The 11,479-nt window shown below is 40.5% G+C and overlaps 1 pseudogene; it reads right to left on the bottom strand.

Moving 5' to 3' along the window:
* Positions 1 to 7,150: 7,150 nt before the first annotated feature.
* Positions 7,151 to 8,730, bottom strand: LOC112828826 (elongation factor 1-alpha 1 pseudogene; annotated as a pseudogene).
* Positions 8,731 to 11,479: the final 2,749 nt, after the last annotated feature.

The following is an 11,479-nucleotide window of genomic DNA, read 5'->3' as shown; positions in this document are numbered from 1 at the left end:
ATTAAACTCTCAGAAAAGTTGAAAGAACAGTTTTGTTAACGAACAACAATGTATCCCTCACCCATATCTTCAGCCATCAATCTCTTGGTACATTTTCTTCTTCTCTTAATACACACACACACACACACACGTGCACATACACACACCCATCTGAGTAGTCTTTATTATGTTTTTTTGAAGATCTTATTTTTTTATTTGAGAGAGAGAGAGATTGAAAGAATGAATGGGAGGAGGGGCAGAGGGAGAAGCAGACTCCCTGCACAGCAGGGAGCCTGACACAGTACTCGATCCCAGGACCCTGGGATCATGACCTGAGCTGAAGGCAGATGCTTAACACACTGAGCCACCCAGGTGCCCTGACTGTAGTCTTTAAACCCCAGGGATGCCATCAGGATATTCCAGCATATATCTCACAAGAATAGAGGTGCTCATCCACACATTCCCATTACTATTACGACATCTAAGAAAATCTATATAAATTTAATAATATCAGCCAACATACCCAGTCTACTTTCAAATTTCTTCAGTTGTCTCCAAAGCGTTCTTATCTAGTGGCATACCAGAACTGGCTTGTACAGTGAGAAGGTGTGCATCTCTTCCAACTCCAAGTTCAGTGATATCACAGTAGCTGGACATTCATTGGTCAGGGTGGGAATTTATACCATGGAAATTGGCAATTACGCTAAGTCTGGGGTCCTCTCTATCCCATGGCTAGTTTATTGGCACACCATTCTTTTTTTAAGGTATAACTGATACACAGAAAAACCCTGCATATATTTAATGAATGTAATTTGATGAGTTTGGAGTTTGGACACATTCCATACACTTGTGAAACCATCACCACAATTAAGATAATAAACATACCCATCACCTTCAATAAGTTTCCTCATGCCTTTTTGTTTGTTTTTGGTAAGAATACTTGATGTGAGATCTACCCTTTTAACAAATTTTTATGTGCACAATATGTATTTTAACTATATGCACTGTGTTGGACAGCAGATTGCTAGAACTTATTCATCTTGCATAACTGAAAATTTATTTATTTATTTATTTTTAAAGATTATTTATTTACTTGAGAGAGAGAGAGAGAGAGCACAAGCTGGCGGAGCAGCAGTCAGAGGGAGAAGCAGGCTCCCTGCTGAGCAGAAAGCCCAATGTGGGACTCGATCCCAGGATCCTGAGATCATGACCTGAGCCGAAGGCAGACGCTTAACCAACTGAACCTCCCAGGAGCCCCGAACTGAAATTTTATATACGTTGAACGACTCCCTATTTTCTTCTGCCCCCAGTCAGCAACCACCATTCTACGCTCTTCTTTTTTTTCTTTTTAAAGATTTTATTTATTTATTTGACAGAGAGAGACACAGTGAGAGAGGGAACACAAGCAGGGGGAGTGGGAGAGGGAGAAGCAGGCTTCCCATGGAGCAGGGAGCCCGATGCGGGGCTCGATCCCAGGACCCTGGATTATGACCTCAGCCGAAGGCAGGTTCTTAACGACTGAGCCACCCAGGCGCCCTTATTGTGTTTTTGATAATAGCCATCCTAACAGGTGATATTTCATTGTGGTCTTCATTTGCATTTCCCTGATGATTAGTGATGTTGAGCACCTTTTTATATATCTATTGGCCATTTGTAAGTCTTTTTAGGAGAAATGTCCATTCAAGAACTTAGCCCATTTTTTAATCTATTTTTTTTTTTTTTTGCTATTAAGTTGTAGAAGTCTCTTACATATTTTGGATATTAACCTCTTATTGTGTGTATGGTTTGCAAATATTTTTCCCATTCTGTAGGTTGTCTTTTCATTCTGTTAATTATTTTCTTTGCTGTGAAGAAGGTTTTTAGTTTGATGAAGTCCCACTTGTCTGTTTTTGTTTTTACGTCTGTATCTTTGGTGTTATATCCAAGAGATCATTGCCAAGACCACTGGCAAGAGGCTTTTTCCCTATTTTATCTTTTAGGAGTTTTATATTTTTGGTTTTATGTTTAAATCTTTAACCCATTTTAAGTTGATTTTCTGTGTGTGGTGTGAGATAAGGTTCTGATTTCACTCCTTTGCAAGTGGATATACAATTTTCCCAGCATCATTTCTTGAAGAGACTATCCTTTCCCCATCATGTGTTCTTGGAAGCCTTGTTGAAAATTAATTTCTGGGCTCACAGTTCTGTTCTATTGGTCTATGTCTGTCTTGATGCCAGTACTATCTTGTTTTAATCATTGTAGTTTTGTTTATTAGTTCTAGCAGGGTTTTTGTTTTTGTGTTTTTGGAGTCTTTAAGGTTTTTTATATGTAAGATCATGTCATTTGCAAACAGGTAATTTTACTTCTTACTTTCCAGTTTGGATGCTTTTTATTTCTTCTTGTTGCCTAATTGCTCTGGCTAGGACTTCCAGTACAATGTTGAATGTAAGTGGCAAGAGTGGACATCCTTGCCTCGTTCCTGGTCTTAAAGGAAAAGTTTTCAGCTTTTCGCCATTGAGTGATGTCAGTTATGGGCTTGTCATATATAGCCTTCATTATGTTAAGATAAATACCTTCTGTACCTAGTTTGTCGAGAGTTTAAATCATGAAAGTGTGTTGAATTTAGTCAAATGCTTTTTCTGCATCTATTGAGATGATTACATGACTTTTATCCTTCATTTTGTTTTAATGTGATGTGTCACATTAACTGATTTGCATATTTTGAACCACACTCCACTCTTTATAGTTATATTTTTCCTGATTAAACAGCCAATCCAAATTTACAAATTGCATTTAACTGTGAGGTCTCTTTAGTTTGCCCTATTCTGTCACAGTCTTCCAGCATCCAAGGGTCCAATTTAAGATCGGTCAGTATTATCTAGTTTGCTACTGCTGGAACTGTTCTCCTGAAATAGCCTTTTAATTAGTGTCCTTACTTTCATTTGCTCACCTATAATCTATTCTCCAGAATGATCTTTTAAACTCATGAATTAGATTGTGCTGCTCTGATATATAAAAGCATTTGCTGAAGGGAATGTGTGGTCAGGGAGGGTTTTCAAAAAACAGGAATATTATGCCATATTTATATATTGTGGAGAATGGTCCAGGAGAAAGGGAAAGATCAACAACTTGGGAGGGTAACTGGACAAATTATAGGAGAGATGTTCTTGGGTAAGTGTGAAAGGATGGAATCCAGAACACTAGTAGGAATTGCCCTTCAGAGCATAGGTAGTCACCCTTAGTAACAGGAAAGAGTATATGGACACAGCCCGAGGTGGATTGGGAAATATGGTGGTGGGAAGCTGGTGACGCTCTCTGCTGTTTGTCACTATTTTCTCATCTGAGAGTGAGCTGAGAAAGGAAGTGGTGGAGGATGTGGTGAGAGGCGATGATATAAAATAGTTATCTAGGAGATCAGACTGGGGAGGTAAGGAATTAGAGCAATCTAGCAGGATTTGGGGGCAGTAGTGTTGTCATGAATTGGAGAGTGATCAGTTAGGGGGCTGAATGTTTTTCCTTTGCCTAAGGTCAAGTGCTCAGGTGGAAGTTTGAAGTAGGTAGAGAGTTGGCTTTTTTTTAAATTTTATTTTATTATGTTATATTAGTCACCATACATTACATCATTAGTTTTTGATGTAGTGTTCCACGATTCATTGTTCGTGTATAACACCCAGTGCTCCATGCAGAATGTGCCCTCTTTAATACCCATCACCAGGCTAACCCATCCCCCTACCCATCGCCCCTCTAAACCCTCAGTTTGTTTCTCGGAGCCCATAGTCTCTCATGTTTCGTCTCCCCTTCTGATGTCCGCCCCCCTTCATTTTTCCCTTCCTTCTCCTAATGTCCTCCATGCTATTCCTTATGGTCCACAAATAAGTGAAACCACATGATAACTGACTTTCTCTGCTTGACTTATTTCACTTAGCATAATCTCCTCCAGTCCTATCCATGCTGATGTAAAAGTTGGGTATTCATCCTTTCTGATGGCTGAGTAATATTCCACTGTATATATGGACCACATCTTCTTTATCCATTCGTCTGTTGAAGGGCATCTCGGCTCTTTCCACAGTTTGACTATTGCGGACATTGCTGCTGTGAACATTGGGGTGCATACGGCCCTTCTTTTCACTACATCTGTGTCTTTGGGGTAAATACCCCGTAGTGCAATTGCTGGCTTCATAGGGTAGCTCTATTTTTAATTTTTTGAGGAAACTACACACTGTTTTCCAAAGTGGCTGTACCAACTTGCATTCCCACCAACAGTGTAAGAGGGTTCCCCTTTCTCCACAACCTCTCCAACATTTGTTGTTTCTTGCCCTGTCCATTTTTGCCATTCTAACTGGTGTAAGGTGGTATCTCAATGTGGTTTTGATTTGAATTTCCCCGATGGCTAATGAAGATGAACATTTTTTCATGTGTCTGTTAGCCATTTGTATGTCTTTTTCAGAGAAGTGTCTGTTCATATCTTCTGCCCATTTTTTGACTTGATTATTTGTTTTTTGGGTGTTGAGTTTGAGAAGTTCTCTATAGATCTTGGATACCAGCCCTTTATCTGTAGTGTCATTTGCAAATATCTTCTCTCATTCTGTGGGTTGCCTCTTTGTTTTGTTGACTGTTTCCTTTGCTGTACAGAAGCTTTTTATCTTGATGAAGTCCCAAAAGTTCATTTTTGCTTTTGTTTCACTAGCTTTTGGAGATGTATCTTGAAAGAAGTTGCTGTGGCCGATGTCAAAGAGGTTATTGCCTATGTTCTCCTTTAGGATTTTGATGAATTCCTCTCTCACATTGAAGTCTTTCATCCATTTTGAGTTCTTTTTTTAAAAAATTTTTTATTGTTATGTTAATCACCATACATTACATCATTAGTTTTTGATGTAGTGTTCCATGATTCATTGTTTGTGCCCATTTTGAGTTTATCTTTGTGTATGGTGTTTAGAAAATGGTCGAGTTTCATTCTTCTGCATGTGGCTGTCCAATTTTCCCAGCACCATTTATTGAAGAGACTGCCTTTTTCTCATTGCATGTTTTTTCCTGCTTTGTCAAAGATTATTTGACCATAGAGTTGAGGGTCCATATCTGGGCTCTCTATTCTGTTCCATTGGTCTATATGTCTGTTTTTGTTCCAGTACCATGCTGTCTTGGTGATCACTGCTTTGTAATATAGCTTGAAATCGGGCAATGTGATGCCCCCAGCTTTTTCTTTTTCAACATTTCCTTGGCGATTCGGGGTCTTTTCTGATTCCACACACATTTTAGGATTGTTTGTTCCAGTACTTTGAAAAATGTCATTGGAATTTTGATCGGGATGGCATTGAAGGTATAGATTGCTCTGGGTAGCATAGACATTTTTTCTTTCAAAAAGGCAAAAGTGAAACATTACTTTATTCCAGGACTTCTCAAAACCTTTAATAATGTACACTAGAAATTTCTGGGGGAAGTGATGTAGTTAGTAGTTTCTTCCTGAGGTTTTCTTTTCTTTTTTTTACACTTTTTAAAATTTTATTATGTTATGTTAGTTACCATACATTACATCATTAGTTTTTGATGTAGTGTTCCATGATTCATTGTTTGCATATAACACCCAGTGCTCCATTCATGTGCTCTCTTTAATACCCACCACTGGGCTAACCCATCCCCCCACCCCCCTCCCCTCTAAAACACTCAGTTTGTTTCTCAGAGTCCATAGTCTCTCATGGTTCATCTCCCCCTCCGATATCCCCCCCTTTCATTTTAACAATGTTTATTCTTCCGATCCATGAGCATGGAATGTTTTTCCATCTTTTTGTGTCTTCTTTAATTTCTTTCATGAATGTTCTGTAGTTCCTAGAGTATAGATCCTTTACCTCTTTGGTTAGGTTTATTCCGAGGTATCTTATGGTTTTTGGTGCTACTGTAAATGAAATAATTTCTCTAATTTCTCTTTCTACAGTTGTATTGTTAGTGTATAAGAAAGCAACTGATTTCTGTGCATTGATTTTGTATCCTGCCACATTACTGAATTGCTGTATGAGTTCTAGTAATTTTGGGGTGGAGTCTTTTGGGTTTTGTACATAAAGTATCAGGTCATCTGTGAGAAGAGAGAGTTTGACTTCTTTTTTGCCAATTTGAATACCTTTTATTTCTTTTTGTTGTCTGATTGCTGTTGCTAGGACCTCTGGTACTATGTTGAACAATAGTGGTGAAAGTGGGCATCCTTGACGTGTTCCTGATCTAAAGGGAAAGGCTCTCAGCTTTTCCCCATTGAGGATGATATTCGCTGTGGGTTTTTCGTAGATGGATTTTATGAACTTGAGGAATGTTTGCTCTATCCCTATACTCTGAAGAGTTTTAATCAGGAAAGGATGCTGTATTTTGTCAAATGCTTTTTCTGCATCAATTGAGAGGACCATATGGTTCTTCTCTCTCCTCTTATTAATGTGTTCTAATACATTGATTGATTTGCGAATGTTGAACCACCCTTGCATCCCAGGGATAAATCCCACTTGGTCGTGGTGGATGATCCTTTTAATGTATTGTTGGATCCTATTAGCTAGGATTTTGGAATCCATATTCATCAGGGATATTGGTCTGAAATTCTCCTTTTTGATGGGGTCTTTGCCTGGTTTGGGGATTAAGGTAATGCTGGCCTCATAGAATGAGTCTGGAAGTTTTCCTTCTGTTCCTATTTTTTGAAACAGCTTCAGTAGAATAGGTATTATTTCTTCTTTGAATGTTTGGTAGAATTCTCCAGGGAATCCATCAGGCCCTGGACTCTTGTTTTTTGGGAGGTTTTTGATCACTGCTTAAATCACGTTACTTGTTATTGGCCTATTCAGGTTGTCAATTTCTTCCTGTTTCAGTCTTGGCAGTTTATAGGTTTCCAGGAAGGCCTCCATTTCATCCAGATTGCTCAGTTTATTGGCATATAGTTGTTGATAATAATTTCTAATAATTGTTTCTATTTTTGGTGTTAGTCGTGATCGCTCCCCTTTCATTCATAATTTTATTAATTTGGGTCCTTTCTCTTTTCTTTTGGATAAGTCTGGCCGGTGGTTTAGCAATCTTCTTTTTTTTCTCATTAAACTTTTGTTGTAATGGGTCTCAAAATTCCGTGACAGATTTTTGGTCAAGTTATTTCCATTAAAAAGTACTGATTTTAAAAATTAATAACTTAAAACTGTCACATATGCACACACACAAACAAATGGTCCACAAAACATTCTCCTTTCCTTCTGAAGGTTTTACAATGCATTGTTATCATTAACCAGTCTTTTACTATTAAACTTAAATGGCCAATTGACACAAACAGTTCTGAGACTGTTCTTCCACCACGGATTAAGACTGGGGTGGCAGGTATTGGGGATAATATTCATTTAGCCTTCTGAGCTTTCTGGGCAGACTTGGTGACCTTGCCAGCTCCAGCTGCCTTCTTGTCCACTGCTTTGATGACACCCACAGCAACCATCTGTTTCATGTCACGAACAGCAAAACGGCCTAGAGGAGGATAGTCAGAAAGGCTCTCAACACACATAGGCTTGCCAGGGACCATATCAACAATGGCAGCATCACCAGATTTCAAGAACTTGGGGCCATCTTCCAGCTTTTTTCCAGAAGGACGATCTATCTTCTCCTTCAGCTCAGCAAACTTGAAGCAATGTGAGCTGTGTGACAATTCAGCACAGGTGCATATCCAGCACTGATTTGGCCTGGATGGTTCAGGATAATCACCTGAGCCATGAAGGCAGCTGCTTCCATTGGTGGGTCATCTTTTTTTTTTTTTTTGCTGTCACCAGCCACACTGCCACGATGAACATCTTTGACAGATACGTTCTTGACATTGAAGCCCACATTGTCCCCAGGAAGAGCCTCACTCAAAACTTCATGGTGCATTTCAACAGACTTTACTTCAGTTGTAACATTGACTGGAGCAAAGGTGACCACCATGCCAGGTTTAAGAACACCAGTCTCCACTGAGCCCACAGGGACAGTACCAGTACCAACAATTTTGTAGACGTCCTGGAGCGGCAGATGCAAGGGTTTATCAGTTGGATGAGCTGGTGGCAGAATGCAGCCCAGAACTTCAAGCAGTGTGGTTCCACTGGCATTCCCATCTTTACGGGTGACTTTCCATCCCTTGAACCAAGGCACGTTAGCACTTGGCTCCAGCATGTTGTCACCATTCCAACCAGAAATTGGCACAGATGCTACTGTGTTGGGGTTGTAGCCAATTTTCTTAATGTAGGTGCTGACTTCCTTAACGACTTCCTCGTATCTCTTCTGGCTGTAGGGTGGCTCAGTGGAATCCATCTTGTTAACACCAACAATTAGTTGTTTTACACCCAGTGTGTAAGCCAGAAGGGCATGCTCACGGGTCTGCCCATTCTTGGAGATACCGGCTTCAAATTCACCGACACCAGCAGCAACAATCAGGACAGCACAGTCAGCCTGAGATGTGCCAGTAATCATGTTTTTGATAAAGTCTCTGTGTCCTGGGGCATCAGTGATGGTCATGTAATACTTGCTAGTCTCGAATTTCCACGGGGAGATATCAATGGTGATACCATGTTCACGTTCAGCTTTCAGTTTATCCAAGACCCAGGCATACTTGAAGGAGCCTTTTCCCATCTCAGCAGCCTCCTTCTCAAATTTTTTGATAGTTCTTTTGTTGATCCCACCACATTTGTAGATCAGATGACCAGTAGTGGTAGACTTGCCCAACTCTATGTGTCCAATGACGATGATGTTGATGTGAGTTTTTTCTTTCCCATTTTGGTTTAGGTTGAGCAGAGGTTTTCATGACACCTGCATTCTGGTGGCAAACCCATTGCGAAAAAGACGTGGTTTATCAATCTTATTAATTCTTTCAAAGAATCAGCTTCTAGTTTCGTTGATCTGATCTACTGTGTTTCTGGTTTCTAATTCATTGATCTCTGCTCTAATTTTAATTATTTCTCTTCTAATGCATGGCTTAGGCATCATTTGTTGCTTTTTCCCTAGTTCTTTAAGGTGTAGAGTTAGTTGGTGAATTCGGGATTTTTCTATTTTTTTGAGTGAGGCTTGGATGGCTATGTATTTCCCCCTTAGGAACGCCTTTGCAGTATCCCATACGTTTTGGACTGATGTGTTTTCATTCTCATTGGTTTCCATGAATTGTTTAAGTTCTTCTTTGATTTCTTGGTTGACCCAAACATTCTTGAGCAGAGTGGTCTTTAGCTTCCAAGTGTTTGAATTTCTGCCAAATTTTTTCTTGTGATTGAGTTCCAGTTTAAAGCATTGTGATCTGAGAACATTCAGGGAATAATCTCAATCTTTTGGTATCGGTTGAGACCTGATTTGTGACCCAGTATGTGGTCTATTCTGGAGAAAGTTCCATGTGTGCTTAAGAAGAATGACTATTCTGTTGTTTTAAGCTGGAATGTTCTGTATATATCTATGAGGTCCATCTGGTCCAGTGTATCATTCAAAGCTCTTGTTTCCTTGTTGATTTTCTGCTTAGATGATCTGTCCATTGCCGAGAGTGGAGTATTGAGGTCTCCTACAGTTAATGTATTGTTATCAATATGACTCTTTATTTAACAGTTGGCTTATGTAGATGGCTGCTCCCATGTTGGGGGTGTAGATATTTACAATTGTTAGATCTTGTTGGATAGACCATTTAAGAATGATATAGTGTCCTTCTGTGTCTCTAATTACAGACTTTAGTTTAAAATCTAATTTATCTGATATAAGAATTGCTACCCCAGCTTTCTTTTGAGGTCTGCTGGCATGGAAGATGGATCTCCATCCCTTCACTTTCAGTCTGGATGTATCTTTAAGTTCAAAATGAGTCTCTTGTAGACAGCATATGGATGGGTCCTGTCTTTTTATCCAATCTGCAACCCTGTACCATTTTATGGGAACATTTAGGCCATTCACGTTGAGAGTGATTATTGAAAGATATGAATTTATTGTCATCATGTCGCCTGTGAAGATCTTGTTTTTATGGATTGTCTCTGTAAATTTCTGTTGTATATCACTCTAGGGGTGTTTCTCCTTTTATAGAATCCCCCTTAATATTTCTTGCAGGGCCGGCTTAGTGGTCACATATTCTTTCAGTTTCTTCCGGTTGTGGAAGCTCTGCATCTCTCCATCCATTCTAAATGACAGCCTTGCCGGATAAAGTATTCTTGGCTGCATGTTCTTCTCATTTAGTACCCTGGATATGTCTTGCAAGGCCTTTCTGGCTTGCCAGGTCTCTGTGGATAGGTCTGACATTATTCTGATGTTCCTCCCTCTGTACATAACGAATGTCTTCCCCCTAACTGCCCTTGGTTTCCTTGGTTCCAAGATTTGCAAGTTTTACTATTACATGCCGGGGTGTTGGCCTGTTTTCCTTGATCTTGGGAGGGGTCCTCTCTGCCTCTAGGACATGAATGTTTGTTTCATTCCCCAGATTAGAGAAGTTCTCAGCTACAATTTGCTCAAATACATCTTCTAGTCCTCTCTCTCGCTCCACCCACTCCAGGATTCCAATTATTCTGACATTGGAATGCTTCATGGTGTCACTTATTTCTCTGATTCTATTTTCATGGATTCTGAGTTGTTTTTCCCTGGCCTCCTCTTTTCCCTTTTTATCTATTTAATGGTCTTCTGGGTCACTAATTTGTTCTTCTGCCTCACTTACCCTAGCTGTTAGATTATCTAGATTGGATTGGATCTCATTGATAGCATTTTTAAGTTCTGCCAATTCAGCTTTGATTTCTGCCCTTAGAGACTCTATGTTTCTATTAATTGATTTCTCCATTCTAGCTATTGTCTTCACAATTGCTAGCCTGAAATTCATCTCCGACATCTTGGTTATATCTCATCCATTTGTAAATCTGCAGCATAAGTCATAATCTCTGAGTCTTTTCTATTTTGGGGGGTCCTCCTCCTAGTCATTCTGTTGATGGGTGGTTGAGGGAATGTATGGAGTCCAAATTATTGACCAGAACCCAAGAAAGATGCACCTGTTTTTTTGGGACCTTAGGGTTGCTGGCCTCTTGTTTTCCCAGCCTGTCTTCTGGGGGAGGGGCCTGCCATGCTGTTACTCATGCAACCGTGTTTGGGTGGAGTTGCCCTTCCCCCCTGTGGTGGGGGATGGGCTCAGTGGGAATCAGTTTTGGGGGTTTTTGTTCTCTGGCAGCTTTCCCTGGTAGCTTTCCGTGTCTCTTCCGTGAGTCAGAGCAGAAGAGACTGTTTCCAACCCTCTGCCTCAGAGCACAGAGACCATAGTCTGTTCTTCAGTGAGCTCTCCCCGCCACACTGTCTCCATTTCTGTCCATGCTGCTATAAACTGCAGCATCCTGGGTTGTGCGCCCCTCTGCAGCGCCCCCAGTCCTGCCTCCAGGTCAGAGCCCGTCTCTGCCCTTTGTGCTTCTAAAACCGCCAGCTGCCCCCAGATCGCACACGCGACCCCGCCACTCCAGGTTTCCACCCTAGGGGCTGCCCTAAAGTCCCCTTCCCACCACTACCAGTCTGCGAGTCTGTGCCCGGTCCCCAGCGAGGGAGGCTGTCATTCAGT

The sequence above is a fragment of the Callorhinus ursinus genome, unplaced genomic scaffold, assembly GCF_003265705.2.
Source record: "Callorhinus ursinus isolate GAN/ISIS: 27379988/994484 unplaced genomic scaffold, GSC_fseal_2.0 scaffold13, whole genome shotgun sequence".
Classification (NCBI taxonomy): domain Eukaryota; kingdom Metazoa; phylum Chordata; class Mammalia; order Carnivora; family Otariidae; genus Callorhinus; species Callorhinus ursinus.
Note: the sequence above shows the minus strand (reverse complement) of the source record. Positions and strands in the feature narration are given on the sequence as shown.